Here is a 16,897-nt window from a genome sequence, read left to right on the forward strand (position 1 = left end):
GTGAAGTCAAAAATAAAATTGGATAGAGCATGCAATTTTGAATCATCTTTCCAATTTACGTTTATTATAAATGTTTCTTAGTTCGATTGAGATACTTTGTTAAAGAGCAATCCTAGGTGATCTTAGGAGAGTGCATGTGTCTTCAGCCATTTGGCAGCACTGTTTGCATACTGTAGCTTGTCTGCTAAAGACATGTGCATGGTCCTAAGCTCCTATCAGGCTATCTATGTTTACTCTTCAACAAAGGATATTAATAAAGAAAGCAACTTAGATAATATAAGTTAATTGCAAAGTGGGCAATATCAGTGTGTGTTTTCATTCCCTGGGCGAGATTTATCAAGCAGCCGATGCTGCTTGCTCCGCCCGATGTTTCTAGCTCATCGGAAACTTAAGTTAAGAAGAGCTACTTAACTCATCCACCACCTCTGAGGTGGCAAACTGCAATCATCCCGATCAGATTGGCCACGAATGTGCAGGGAGTGGCATTGCACAATCATTTCACCAGAAATGCTTGTTCAATGTTAAATGCAGACAGCGTATGCTGTCGGCATTTAGCGATGTCAGGCGGACATGATTCGCTACAGCAAATCATGTCCGCCCGCCATTTGTTAAATCTGCCCCTTTAACTTTTTTGAGATAGTTATTAATATTTCCTAAAGTGTTGTCTTGGGATTATCAATTCCTTTTAGCTTTAGAATTCAATAAGGGAAAATTAGCACTGTAAATGTGTTGTTAAAGGTAGGGACTTTGGATTGTGATCAGCAAAACATAACTGTCACATGTAACGTATAGGGCTGTTTTCACTGAACCAATAAAGTAAAAACTGCAGCCATTAAACAATGAAAATGGCTGATTGTGATTGCATCAACATTGAAAAGAGTTATCTACAGCTGATAGTTATTAATGACCATGAATACAATATAAAGGGGTCAATCCCAATCATATTTATTCCATTTATCAGTGTTTTTTTGACTCCAGATCAGTGTTTTGAGTGATCACAATCCAAGTGATAATATTTTCATATTGGGAAAAGATCGGGTCATTGTACATAGGGGAAAAATTCACCCACTCAATGCACACACAGCAATCCCCCCGACCACAGGCTCTGCACTTTATTTCAGCAACAAAATTAAAATTCAACACTCAAAGGATTGTCATACAAGGAGAAAAGGGATGACGATGGCACTACTGGAATTGTTGCCCTAATAATTATAATCAGTCCCACATAGTAGGGGGAACCATAATCAATAACTCGAGGGCGGGTGCTGTACATATGTGGAGAGAGACATACGAAACAGATTCAGTACAGGACTGAACAAGCAATGTACATGGATAGCACTCAACAATTAGAAAAGCTTGTGTCAATATTAGATACTGGATAGAAAGGATCCATGCAAGAACATTCTGTCTGCATAGAGACGTTTAAAACTTAACTTTTATTTCAAAATAAAAACCAATTGAAATGATACACACAATTAAAAACACTGTAACATAAAGGGCCCCCCAAGTTTGGAGAATAAGGTACTGCTCCAGGTAGCAGTGGAATAAGAGAGTATAGGTACTCGGTACAATATAGTAACCTCTTAACAGTATAAACAATATAACCTGCCCACTGGGAGTGTGTGTCTATTAACAATATTCAAATCATACAGTGCCCAGATACTAGAGCAAGGTCTATGTCTAAGTGATTGTTATTACAGATCTCCAACCGTCTAAGTAAGATCCTATTAGTAGAGTGGCACCTCTAATGAGGTATAATAGTAGGGTACAATGGCTACACCCAGAAGGCGATGAATTTAATATTATTAGAGTCAATATATCTGGTGCCTTATAAATTGGGTTAGTATATATTAATATATAGACCCTGGATAGAGGAGGTACAGTAAAGATAAGATCAATCCCTTACCCTCGTAAACGGAAGTAAGAATATAACTTGTAACTTGTAGCTGTAATCTATGACAGTCACCACTAAAAGGTAGTCGTATTATTCTATAGGTGCAATACCATAGATAATTAAGTAGGTATACTGTAGTTTAGGACGACAAACTACCCTCTCCCAATTAGTTAGGGGGGATAATTAGTAGTCAAGATTTTTCTTATAGTAAAAATTTGTCCAAGGTAATTAACTGTACATATGCTTACTTAGAGGTAATGGTATAACACTGTGGGTATTACACCGGAGACAGTTGAGTAGGTATATTATTAATATTTATATGCCCGTTTTTTCTATAGTGAATAGGCGATTTGAAAAACAATATATTTTATTTCAACTTAGCAACAATCAGGTGTGTTTGGTGTGACTGTATTTATTTAGAAAGTACAAATCCGACTCCCAATTGGTTTTGGGGGGATCATTAATATTCAGGAGACCCAGCTATATTTGCACGTGTGCAGTTTAACTTCTATCAGGTGTTAACCATACACACAATATCTATATATATTTTTTTTGAGAGAAGAATGCAGTGTCAAGTAGATCAATTTAACAGTCTGCCACAGTTGTCATGTGACTTTATGAATCAATGTAATTAAACACCGCCAAGTTCTCCCCACTTTAAAGTGCTTCCACTGAGTATCTTTCTCTTAAATATCTATGATTGTATCGTTCAAAGATAGTAATTAATTATTTAGATACTAGCCAGTGTGAGAGCGTGAAGGTTACACCTTAAGTTAGCGCATAAAGTTTCTACTGGTACTCCCAAGGGGGTAATATTTGCGAGATTGTTACCAAATAAGATAAAAGATAATATTACCTATTATACCGTCCTGTCATTGACAGGAAATATTACAAAATAACAAGTACCAAGGGTACCGGAGCAGCACTAAATTATGTTTTGAAGGACTACCTAATAGTAACAAGTCAAAATAAGTTTAAGGAACTATAGGTAGACCCGCGAGGGCCGTTACAGCAATTTAAAACACACAACCGGAGAGGGACCTAAGCGTCTCTACTCCCCCTAACATGTTTCGCAAAAGAGCTTTATCAAAGGTGGGGCGGCCGGCTCTAATGCAGACATTTATAGGCTGAAGTATTCGTTACGTCATGGTACTCCCTCAGTGGTGATAGGAGAAGTGAATAGTACTACCACATTGGTTCTGCTGGGGGGCGCGGCTGACCAATCGAATGATCAGTACAATGACGTGTAAGGACGTTTCCATGAAAACGGAGGTAAACAGTAACACTGAAAAAAACACACAGACTGATAATCGGGTAAATCCCTGGATCAAACATTCAAGCTGATCGAATGTACGCTCGGTATAGCAAAAAGAAGTATTTGCAATCATAGTTGAGCCGATCAGTTCACTGTTCTCATATCGATCTGGGGATAAAATATTCATAGGGAACTTACGGATTTATCATAGGATACATTATAAAAACCGGCACGAGGTTATTGGTCACAGATACACATATGATGTATGTTGTTATAACAAGAACCAATAACAGGGGTGATACTAATCAGTGATTGAATTAAAGGTTATCTTGGAGTGGTCCTCCGTTCATATGCATTCATATCGTAAGGCACTTTATAAGAACGGGCAAGCTGTTATTGGTCGCAGATGCAAGTGAAATGTATGCTCTTATAACAATAAGAATAACAATATCAACAACAGAGGTGATTATAATCAGTGGCAAGGTCAAAGGATATCGTGGGATCATCCTCCGTTCCCATACATAATATGAATACCCATTCAGCTGTATAAGACACTAATAAAAAAGGGGGGGAGGGGAGGAAGGAAAAATAAAGAAATATATGAATAACAGTGGGAAATACTAGATTTATATCAAGCATGTTTTTATTTTTATTTTAGTAGTATGCACCTCAGACCCCGATGACAATATAAACTCGAAGGGATTTCTAAAAAGGTGATGGTGAGAGGCAACAGTTTGCCTTTGTGAAGTGAGGATGTGATCATGTGAAACCTGAGGATATTCTAAATTAAAGGGGTTCTCTGCCTTGGCTACCCCTTTCCAGACTGTCAAACTCCACATTTATTTACCCTCGTTCCTCCCTCCCCAAATAGAGGTTTATTTTTTCATCATAACACCAAGTATTTGCATTTGTATTTGCATATTTATTCTTACCTGTGTCTAAAGCACAGTCTATGTGATGTAATTATACTCCACAACCCAAGAAGGTGATTTTCACTATTTTCACTCTTATTCATCCTTTGGTTATTTCCACACCCCATTGAGATTATGTAAAAAATACATTCCATTTACACATCATCACTATGTGGAACTTATATTTATTTCATTATTAATGTTCACATTTCACCACATCTGATTATTACCCCCGTATACATAATTTTTGATTTATAATTTTTAATTAAAATTTGCACCATTATGTTTTTAACATTTAGGGACCATAAAAGCCCCCTTATTACGTATCACAGTCCTTTGATGTTCACACTTTTTTTCCCACACTCCCCCCATCTTAGTATTTCACAGCTCAATTTAAAAGTTTTTCACATGATCACATCCTCACTTCACAAAGGCAAACTGTTGCCTCTCACCATCACCTTTTTAGAAATCCCTTCGAGTTTATATTGTCATCGGGGTCTGAGGTGCATACTACTAAAATAAAAATAAAAACATGCTTGATATAAATCTAGTATTTCCCACTGTTATTCATATATTTCTTTATTTTTCCTTCCTCCCCTCCCCCCCTTTTTTATTAGTGTCTTATACAGCTGAATGGGTATTCATATTATGTATGGGAACGGAGGATGATCCCACGATATCCTTTGACCTTGCCACTGATTATAATCACCTCTGTTGTTGATATTGTTATTCTTATTGTTATAAGAGCATACATTTCACTTGCATCTGCGACCAATAACAGCTTGCCCGTTCTTATAAAGTGCCTTACGATATGAATGCATATGAACGGAGGACCACTCCAAGATAACCTTTAATTCAATCACTGATTAGTATCACCCCTGTTATTGGTTCTTGTTATAACAACATACATCATATGTGTATCTGTGACCAATAACGTCGTGCCGGTTTTTATAATGTATCCTATGATAAATCCGTAAGTTCCCTATGAATATTTTATCCCCAGATCGATATGAGAACAGTGAACTGATCGGCTCAACTATGATTGCAAATACTTCTTTTTGCTATACCGAGCGTACATTCGATCAGCTTGAATGTTTGATCCAGGGATTTACCCGATTATCAGTCTGTGTGTTTTTTTCAGTGTTACTGTTTACCTCCGTTTTCATGGAAACGTCCTTACACGTCATTGTACTGATCATTCGATTGGTCAGCCGCGCCCCCCAGCAGAACCAATGTGGTAGTACTATTCACTTCTCCTATCACCACTGAGGGAGTACCATGACGTAACGAATACTTCAGCCTATAAATGTCTGCATTAGAGCCGGCCGCCCCACCTTTGATAAAGCTCTTTTGCGAAACATGTTAGGGGGAGTAGGGACGCTTAGGTCCCTCTCCGGTTGTGTGTTTTAAATTGCTGTAACGGCCCTCGCGGGTCTACCTATAGTTCCTTAAACTTATTTTGACTTGTTACTATTAGGTAGTCCTTCAAAACATAATTTAGTGCTGCTCCGGTACCCTTGGTACTTGTTATTTTGTAATATTTCCTGTCAATGACAGGACGGTATAATAGGTAATATTATCTTTTATCTTATTTGGTAACAATCTCGCAAATATTACCCCCTTGGGAGTACCAGTAGAAACTTTATGCGCTAACTTAAGGTGTAACCTTCACGCTCTCACACTGGCTAGTATCTAAATAATTAATTACTATCTTTGAACGATACAATCATAGATATTTAAGAGAAAGATACTCAGTGGAAGCACTTTAAAGTGGGGAGAACTTGGCGGTGTTTAATTACATTGATTCATAAAGTCACATGACAACTGTGGCAGACTGTTAAATTGATCTACTTGACACTGCATTCTTCTCTCAAAAAAAATATATATAGATATTGTGTGTATGGTTAACACCTGATAGAAGTTAAACTGCACACGTGCAAATATAGCTGGGTCTCCTGAATATTAATGATCCCCCCCAAAACCAATTGGGAGTCGGATCTGTACTTTCTAAATAAATACAGTCACACCAAACACACCTGATTGTTGCTAAGTTGAAATAAAATATATTGTTTTTCAAATCGCCTATTCACTATAGAAAAAACGGGCATATAAATATTAATAATATACCTACTCAACTGTCTCCGGTGTAATACCCACAGTGTTATACCATTACCTCTAAGTAAGCATATGTACAGTTAATTACCTTGGACAAATTTTTACTATAAGAAAAATCTTGACTACTAATTATCCCCCCTAACTAATTGGGAGAGGGTAGTTTGTCGTCCTAAACTACAGTATACCTACTTAATTATCTATGGTATTGCACCTATAGAATAATACGACTACCTTTTAGTGGTGACTGTCATAGATTACAGCTACAAGTTACAAGTTATATTCTTACTTCCGTTTACGAGGGTAAGGGATTGATCTTATCTTTACTGTACCTCCTCTATCCAGGGTCTATATATTAATATATACTAACCCAATTTATAAGGCACCAGATATATTGACTCTAATAATATTAAATTCATCGCCTTCTGGGTGTAGCCATTGTACCCTACTATTATACCTCATTAGAGGTGCCACTCTACTAATAGGATCTTACTTAGACGGTTGGAGATCTGTAATAACAATCACTTAGACATAGACCTTGCTCTAGTATCTGGGCACTGTGTGATTTGAATATTGTTAATAGACACACACTCCCAGTGGGCAGGTTATATTGTTTATACTGTTAAGAGGTTACTATATTGTACCGAGTACCTATACTCTCTTATTCCACTGCTACCTGGAGCAGTACCTTATTCTCCAAACTTGGGGGGCCCTTTATGTTACAGTGTTTTTAATTGTGTGTATCATTTCAATTGGTTTTTATTTTGAAATAAAAGTTAAGTTTTAAACGTCTCTATGCAGACAGAATGTTCTTGCATGGATCCTTTCTATCCAGTATCTAATATTGACACAAGCTTTTCTAATTGTTGAGTGCTATCCATGTACATTGCTTGTTCAGTCCTGTACTGAATCTGTTTCGTAACACTCAAAGGATGTTGATGAAGTGCAAAACTGGACTTTTGACATGATAGCGTGTATTACAAGACGATTTGGCATATTTCTATTATCTTGTGCATGTGCAATAAATTCTGAAAGGGTCACAGACGCATTTTTAGATGTTTATAGCAATATATGGTCTAGGTTCATCAAACCTATATGATCTAAGACAAAGAGAAATAAATATGGCCTTGGTGCAATAAAATGTCAAAATGTGGAATTCTTCCCTCTATGTAGCAAATAATATACTCACAAGTGTAGTAGCACCCAATGTGCTGATTGAAGCAGACTGAGCTATCACAGTGTTTCAGCTCACTGAACCAGGGTGTGGAGTCAGCTACTCCCAGCTGGGCTCAATCAGCCTCAGCATATCTAGCTCTTAAAACAGGTACGCTACGCATTTCTCAGCTTTGCTGGCTGTTTCCTCAGGCATAATCTGTTTACATCTACCTAATAAAGGTTAATATAGCCAATCAAAATTGAGTCAACTAACACACCCCTTTTTCATTAACTCCTTTGGTACTGTCTAAAGCATGTATATTTATATCACCAAACAAACATCGTTCAAACTATTCAAAAACTATGTATAAAAAATTAATATAAGCATTAGATAAATCTCATAAATTCAAAAGCCATATAAACAATTCATATAAACATTATATAGATCAGCTACTTATTGCAATAAGCCATATAAAAAATTTATACCAGCATTATATAAATTGCATATTTGTTGCAACAAGCCATATAAAAAAGCCATATAAGCAAATTTATTAATCGCATATTAATTGCATCATAGCGATTCCTATATGTATCCAAATATGGTAAATACCTAATAGTAATCACAAATTGCAAAAAAATCTGACAGGAAACATACATTTGTGCACACATTTGAATAAATCTTAAATTGCAAAAAAGTTTGACAGGAAACAGAAGTCGGGGCACACATTTGAATAAATCTTAAATTGTGAAAAAGTTTGACATGAAACATAAGTTTGTGCATCCATTTGAATAAATCCTAAATTGCAAATACATTTGACAGAAAACACAAGTTTGTGCACACATTATATTCAGCACTCTTGTATAGTTCCTCAATAGTGGGTGGGACATGAATTTATATATGTATACGTATTTAATAGACATACATGATTTCCAAAAAAATGCAAATCATGAAAAACATTGAGCATTTAGCAATCCTGCTCTTAAAGGGACATGAAACCCAAAAAATGTCTTTCATGATTTAGATAGAGAATACAATTTTAAACAACTTCCTAATTTACTTCTATTATCTAATCTGTTTCATTCTCTTGGTATCATTTGTTGAAGGAGCAGCTATGCGCTACTGGTTTCTAACTGAAAACATGGGTGAGCCAATCACAATCAATATATATATGCAGCCACTAATCAACAGCTAGGACCTAGGTTCTCTGCTGCTCCTGAGCTTTTCTAGATTAACCTTTCAGCAAAGGATAACAAGAGAAGGAAGCAAATTAAATAATAGAAGTAAATTGTAAAGTTGTTTAAAATTGTATTCTCTATCTGAATCATGAAATAACATTTTTGGGTTTTATGTCCCTTTAAGATCTTTATTTAGAGTAAGGATTGGAAATCACAGTCTGTACAGTGAGAATGAGGTTTAGAAATCACAATCTGTAGAGTGAGGTTTGTAATTCACAGTCTGTACAGTGAGAGTGAGGTTTGGAGATCACAGTCTGTACAGTGAGAGCGAGGTTCGGAAATCACAGTCTGTACAGTGAGAGTGAGGTTTAGAAATCACGGGTTGTACAGTGAGAGTGAGTGTTTAAAATCACAGTCTGTATAGTGAGAGTGCGGCTTGAAAATCATGGGTTGTACAGTGAGAGTTAGGTTTGGAAATCACAGTCTGTACAATGAGAGTGAGTTTTGGAAATCACGGGTTGTAGAGTGTGGTTTGGAAATCACAGGTTGTACAGCGAGAGTGAGCATTAGAAATCACAATCTGTAGAGTGAGGTTTGTATAATTCACAGTCTGTACAGTGATAGTGAGGTTTAGAAATCACGGGTTGTACAGTGAGAGTAAGGTTTTAAAATCACTGTCTGCATAGTGAGAGTGAGGTTTGGAAATCACAAATTGTACAGTGAGAGCGAGGTTTGGAAAACGCGGTTTGTACAGTGAGAGTTTTTTTTACGAGTTTTGCGGTAAGAGGGGTGCGGTACTAACTTGCACGTTATTGTCACCGCTCACTTAACTACAGCGCTGGTCTTACAGGTTTTTATAAAACCGGCGTTAAAAGACAAGAAGTGAGCGTAGAGCAAAATTGAGCTCCATACCGCACTCCAATACCAGCGCTGCTTAAGTCAGCAGTGAGCTGGTTGTACGTGATCATGCACGATTTCCCCATAGACATCAATGGGGAGAGCTGGCTGAGAAAAAGTCTAACACCTGCAAAAAAGCAGTGTAAAGCTCAGTAACGCAGCCCCATTGATTCCTATGGAGAAACTAAATTTATGTTTACACCTAACACCCTAACATGAACCCTGAGTCTAAACACCCCTAATCTTACACTTATTAACCCCTAATCTGCTGCCCCCGACATCACCGACACCTACATTATATTTATTAACCCCTAATCTGCCGCTCCGGACATCGTCGCCACTATAATAAACATATTAACCCCTAAACCGCAGCACTCCTGCATCAGAAAAATTAGTTAAATATTATTAACCCCTAATCTGCCGTCCCTAACATCGCTGCCACCTACCTACAATTATTAACGCCCCCAATGTTGCCGCCACTATACTATATTTATTAACCCCTAAACCTAAGTCTAACCCTAACCCTAACACCCCTAACTTAAATATAATTAAAATGAATCTAAATAAAACCTATAATTAATAACTAAATAATTCCCATTTAAAACTAAATACTTACCTATAAAATAAACCCTAAGATAGCTACAATATAACTCATAGTTACATTGTAGCTAGCTTAGGGTTTATTTTTATTTTACAGGCAAGTTTGTATTTATTTTAACTAGGTAGAATAGTTACTAAATAGTTATTAACTATTTAATAACTACCTAGCTAAAATAAATACAAATTTACCTGTAAAATAAAACCTAACCTAAGTTACACTAACACCTAACACTACACTACAATTAAATAAATTACCTAAATTAAATACTATTAACTAAATTAAATACAAATACCTAAATTACAAAAAAACCTAACACTAAATTACTGATTGGAACAGCCAATAGCATTGAAGTTCAATCCTATTGGCTGATTGCATCAGCCAATAGGATTTTTTCAACCTTAATTCCGATTGGCTGATAGAATTCTATCAGCCAATCGGAATCTAAGGGACGCCATCTTGGATGATGTCACTTAAAGGAACCTTCATTCATCGGGTAGTCGTCGGCAGAAGAGGATGCTCCGCGCCGGATGGATGAAGATAGAAGATGCCGTCTGGATGAAGACTTCTGCCCGTCTGGAGGACCACTTCTGCCGGCTTGGATGAATACTTCTTCCGACTTCATTGAGGACTTCTTTCCGCTTTGATGAGGACTTCTCCCGGCTTCGTTGAGGATGGATGTCGGCTCTTCAAAACTGTAAGTGGATCTTCAAGGGTTAGTGTTAGGTTTTTTTAAGGGTTTATTGGGTGGGTTTTATTTTTAGGTTAGGGCTTTGGGCTGCAATAGAGCTAAATGCCCTTTTAAGGGCAATGCCCATACAAATGCCCTTTTCAGGGCAATGGGGAGCTTAGGTTTTTTTAGTAAGGGTTTTATTTGAGGGGTTGGTTGTGTGGGTGGTGGGTTTTACTGTTGGGGCGTTGTGTTTTTTTTTTTTTTTACAGGTAAAAGGGCTGATTTCTTTGGGACAATGCCCCGCAAAAGGCCCTTTTAAGGGCTATTGGTAGTTTAGATTAGGCTAGGGATTTTTTTATTTTGGGGGGGGGGGGGGCTTTTTTATTTTGATAGGACTATTAGATTAGGTGTAATTAGTTTAAATATCTTGTCATTTGTTTTTTATTTTGTGTAATTTAGTGTTTTTTTGTAATTTAGGTATTTGTATTTAATTTAGTTAATTGTATTTAATTTAGGTAATTTATTTAATTGTAGTGTAGTGATAGGTGTTAGTGTAACTTAGGTTAGGTTTTATTTTACAGGTAAATTTGTATTTATTTTAGCTAGGTAGTTATTAAATAGTTAATAACTATTTAGTAACTATTCCACCTAGTTAAAATAAATACAAACTTGCCTGTAAAATAAAAATAAACCCTAAGCTAGCTACAATGTAACTATTAGTTATATTGTAGCTAGCTTAGGGTTTATTTTACAGGTAAGTATTTAGTTTTAAATAGGAATTATTTAGTTATTAATTGTAGGTTTTATTTTGATATATTTAAATTATATTTAAGTTAGGGGGTGGTAGGGTTAGACTTAGGTTTAGGGGTTAATAAATATAGTATAGTGGTGGCGACGTTGGGGGCGACAGATTAGGGGTTAATAAATGTAGGTAGGTGGCGGTGATGTTAGGAACAGCAGATTAGGCGTTAAATAATATTTAACTACTAATAATAATAATAATATTTAAGTATTTTTACGATGCGGGAGTGTGGTGGTTTAGGGGTTAATATGTTTATTCTAGTGGCGGCAATGTCGGGAGCTGCAGATTAGGGGTTAATATTTTTATTTTAGTGTTTGCGATGTGGGAGGGCCTCGGTTTAGGGGTTAATAGGTAGTTTATGGGTGTTAGTCTACTTTTTAGCAACTTAGTTATGTTTTATGCTACGGCTTCGTAGTGTAAAACTCATAACTACTGATTTTAGAATGCGTTACGAATCTTGCGGGACAGGCTGTACCGCTCACTTTTTAGCCTAAAAAAAAAAGCTTGTAATACCGGCGCTATGGAAGTCCCATTGAAAATAGACTATACACAAATTGCTTAAGTTAATTTGCGGTAAAGCCAAAAAAGTGTGCGGGACAGTTCTAGCTACAAGACTCGTAAATAGCAGCGGTAGTAAAAAAGCAGCGTTATGAGCCTTAACGCTGCTTTTTTACTCATAACGCAAAACTCGTAATCTAGCCGATAATTATTTAAGCATATCCAGTATATGCATGATTCCCATATAGTGGTGTTTATGATAAGTATTGAAAAATCTAATTGCTAAACACACACATCTTTAACCCATTTGCTAGTTTAGTTGACCATGACCATTATTGACAGTTTCGAGTACCATTATAGGAAAATGAAGATGAAATCTCATGTGAATTAACAATGCTGGCTGTGTTGATTAACCACACAATTTATCCAGACTATATACTCGGATATCAAATATATTTAAAAATGATACCACCAATGTCCCAATGCAAAAAAAGGTTGAGCCTATTTGTAAAGGCACAGCGACACCCCCTGAAGTTGAGACACCCATAAACACTTGGTTACATTGTCTAGTGAAACACTGAAAACTTTCTTCATAACTAATGAACTTGTATAATTCTCCAATACTACATTTTCTAAGAGCATCCGTGTCTAGATGCTTTTATTAATGATGATAAACTTTAAATTTGCAACAAGTAGTGTAATATGAATACTGTGATATATTTGTTCTTTGTACAAATTTTTTTTTTTTTTGCTCTGTTCTTGGAATAATTCATAAAACATAGCTTTTTCCTCATTCTCACATTAAACTACACTAAAATTGGTAATTATACGTAGCAGAAGAATTTATAGAGTTCCAGCAAGTGTTGCTGGCAGGTCCTAGGTTAAATTAACTAACAACATGTACATTATACTGTAATTAAATGCTGTACATTAAATAATTTATAGTTGATGTCTTTTTTTTTCAGTGATTTAGTGAGCAGATAGCAAATAGAATGCAGCCATTAAGAACTGGAGGAGGCAGTCTGACCTCTGATACATATAAATTTCTCAGCTCACAGATCCCACCCTAGAGGTCTGGGTTTGTAATTAAGGCGTGAAAGATATATGCTGACTGCTGCCCTGCAACCAATCAATAAAATACGGTGTGTAGTCTCGAAAATTCATTGCTTAATTTACTGATTGAATTAGATATTCACTATTCTGTATGCACAGACTATCTAGGTTCTGTAGTGCAAACAAAACTCAAGGTATATATTAAAATAAACCAGATCATCAGTAACATTCAAATCAAAGCAAAATGAGATACAGACATTTTCAAAATGAAGTATATATGTTTTCAATATAAAAGTTTAGGTGCAGTTACTAAGAACTCTGCTTATGACGTCTGTATAGAACATACATGATTAAATTAACTGGATAAAGCAATGATATGATTACAGGAAAAGGGAAAGTGCTGCAATATCAAAATTGCAAAAACAACAAAAATAAAAAATAGGGTTAAATTATAAGCGGAGAGCTACTTAGCGCTCCCACTGGTGTGTTAACATCGCTAGATGGAGGCTTTTTGCATGCATCGGGTGTCGCTCATATTTCAAGTTGAAAGTAAAATGTTTGCGCGCAAGTGAAACCCGACGCGTGCTAACAAAATATTGCAAAGTCAAAACCGAAAAAAACACCTATTCTCATGCGCAAACCCGTCAGTAGTTATGCAAATGTCACATTCAAATGTTTTCACAGACAAAACAATGTACTTTTAAATCATTTTTAATATTTTATTTAATATTTTATTTTTAAAATTTCAATAATGTGCATTGAAGATAGAAATTCTTCATGTGCGCTAATCCGACCGTGTTAGTCCTAGATTGTAAACCCTGATTCACGTTACTTTTGCAGTTACAAAAAATTCTTAGTCCCCCCTAACAGTAAAACCCACCTCCCACCAAACCCCCCAAAATAAATAAACCTAACATTAAAAAACCTAAACTACCCATTGCCCTGAAAAGGGCATTTGTATGGGCATTGTCCTTAAAAGGGAATTCAGCTCTTTTGCTGCCCTTAAAAGGGCATTCAGCTCTTTTAAGAATGCTGGGTCAGTATTGCTCCAGACTTGATAAAGGAATGAACTCTTCCGAAAGCTTGTCAACTTATAAATGTATAGTTAGTCCAATTAAAAAGTATCATTGCTCAATGCAATACTCTTGTTATTTTGATATCCAAATCTCTGGACTAACACGCAGGGCCGCCATCAGGGGGTGACAGGGGTGACTCCTGTCAGGGGCCCAATGGGCCAGGGGGGCCCCATGAGGCAAGAGCTAAAAAAAAAGTTTTGGCAGCCACCTAGGGTACTACAGCAGAGTGCTAATTGAGCATGGGAAATGTTATTGCAAAGAGTAAAGTATTAGTATTTGAGAGGATTTTTGAGTGTGCACTAAACCACTATGCACAGTGTGAGACAGATTAGGCACTTTGTTTGTACAGTGTGTGCCTGAGTCAGACAGCAGATCACTTTCATTTGCAGAGGAGGTAGGACTTAGCAAATCTTTTTTATTTCTTTGTGCAATTTTGGATTATAACTTCAGTGTGGTAGTAGTTGTATGGTGGGGCCAGGGATCCATAAAAACAATTTTTTTTTAGCAATATGTAGCAGTGTATTTATGATTATTTGACAATGCTGTAGAAATTCTATATTTAAAGCCACGTAGAAATGTTTCCTCCTCAATACGCAAATGGTAGGTGCCCTTTTGGCAGATATTAGTTTTTGTATTACTATATATATTTTCATTACATTCCAGTTTACTGCCCCTTTATGCAAGGACTTTCCAGATGCAAGGAGACATTTTATCTAAGATTTTTACATCTGCATAAAATGTTACTCTCAGACTAAGATTGCTCAGTGTTTGAAATGAGACAGATTAACTTAACACTGTTCAGTTTACACTACAGCTGACTTAATTTTGATATAGATACCAACAAGCCTAAATCCTGCATTTAACCAGATCTAATGGTATGAGTACCACAGCTTATGGTTCCATCAAGACCATAGTACAGCATTTTCAAAATACATAAGTACAGCTGACAGATGGGAACATTTGTACACTATATTTGAAGTGGTGCTCTTGGTTGGGGAAAATGGGGAAAAAACAAACAAACATATGTCAACCCTTTTAAAGTACTTTTCTTCATCTAGCCATCTACCCAGATCATTAATGTACAATTTTGAATTCACAGAATTATTTTTGTTTACACATTTACAAATATGATTCTTTAAAAAGTGTTATCTTAATTTCTGCAGTTTTTTTATCATGCATGTCACGAACTGTTGATTTAGGGGAGGCAAGGTGCATAAATGTTTCCTCCAATGAGTTTTTCTGTGGGTGTCTGTGTTTATGTCTTTGTGCTTTGGTTTGTGTCTCTATGAGTGTGTATGTATTTTTGTTCTGTGGGTCTCTCTGTGAGGGTGGGTGTGTATGTCTTTGTGCATTTTCTGTGGATGTTTGTAAGGGTGTGTGCATATGCCTTTGAGCTTTTTCTATGGGTGTCTCTGCGAGGGTGCGTGTATGTCTGTTTTCTGTGGATGTCTCTGTGAGGGTGTGTGTGTATGTATGTATGTCTGTGTTTACTGTGGATGTCTCTGTGAGGGTGTGTGTTTCCTGTGGGTGTCTCTGTGAGGTTGTGTGTATGTTTTTATGTGTTTTCTGTGGATGTCTCAGTGAGAGTGTATGTATGTATGTCTTTCTGTGTTTTATGTGGCTGTCTCTATGTGTGTGTATGTCTTTGTGTGTTTTCTGTGGATGTCTCTGTGTGTGTGTATGTCTTTATGTGTTTTCTGAGGCTGTCTCTGTCGGTGTTTCCTTGGGTGTATGTCCAAGTTTGAGTTTGTGTGTGTGTGTGTGTCTATTTTCTGTTCCTTTTTAGAACACTTTGACCTTACTACTGATTATTCACATCTTTCTACAGACTTTGAGACTAATGAGACCTTTACGGAAGTCACCAATCCACCATTTAACCTTTAAATTATTGTTTAAGCAGTTCAGGGTCCTTCCTTTCAGCCACTGCATGCTGTTGTCATCATTTAGTTGGCATCTTCCTTTACAAAAAGATAATCAGAACTCCATATATTGTTTTCTAAATCTCCTTTTTTTTACAAAACTGTAGTCTACCTCATTACTTGTCAGGTTAATGTAATCAAGTGCTGAGTGTCCGTTTGGGTGTCTGTGTCTGAGTGTGTTTGTGTGTTTCTTTACGTGTCTGCTAGAGTGTCTATATGTGAATCCTTATGTATGAGTGTGTGTTTCAGTGTATGTTACTACCTTTACAACATTTCCAAGTTTAAATAGACTCTTAAGAATAAAGTGCAAATACGTTTTAGTCACCTGGTCAAAAATTGCACATGTCAAAGGGGGGGGGGGGGGAGGGGGGGGGCCCTGATCAATGGTTAAGTCAGGGGCCCCAACATTTCTAGTGTCAGCCCTGCTAACACGGCTACTCCAATCAACGCGTATATATATATATATATATATATATATATATATATATAGATAGATAGATAGATAGATAGATACACACACATACATATTAAGACATGTGTATATATCTCTATGTTAAAGCCCTTTGCAGCCCACCTGCAACCTCATATCTTTGAGCCCTTATAACTTTTGAATGTAATTTATTTTTTTAATTTTTTTTATCAGACTGTTATTATGAATGTAATTATACTTTTAAATGTATTTTTATGTGTTTTGTGGAACTTTTTGGTCTTGCATAGCAGTTAACCAGAATTTTTTTATTTTTAAAGTAATGTTAGATTTTTTTATTTTAATTGTAATTTTATATTTTTAATTTAGGTATTTGGATTTAATTTAGGGGGTGTTAGGTTAGGGGGCTTAGTAATTTAATTAGTTATTTGCGTTGCGGGTTTTGGCGGTT

Source organism: Bombina bombina, chromosome 1 (assembly GCF_027579735.1).
Source record: "Bombina bombina isolate aBomBom1 chromosome 1, aBomBom1.pri, whole genome shotgun sequence".
NCBI lineage: Eukaryota > Metazoa > Chordata > Amphibia > Anura > Bombinatoridae > Bombina > Bombina bombina.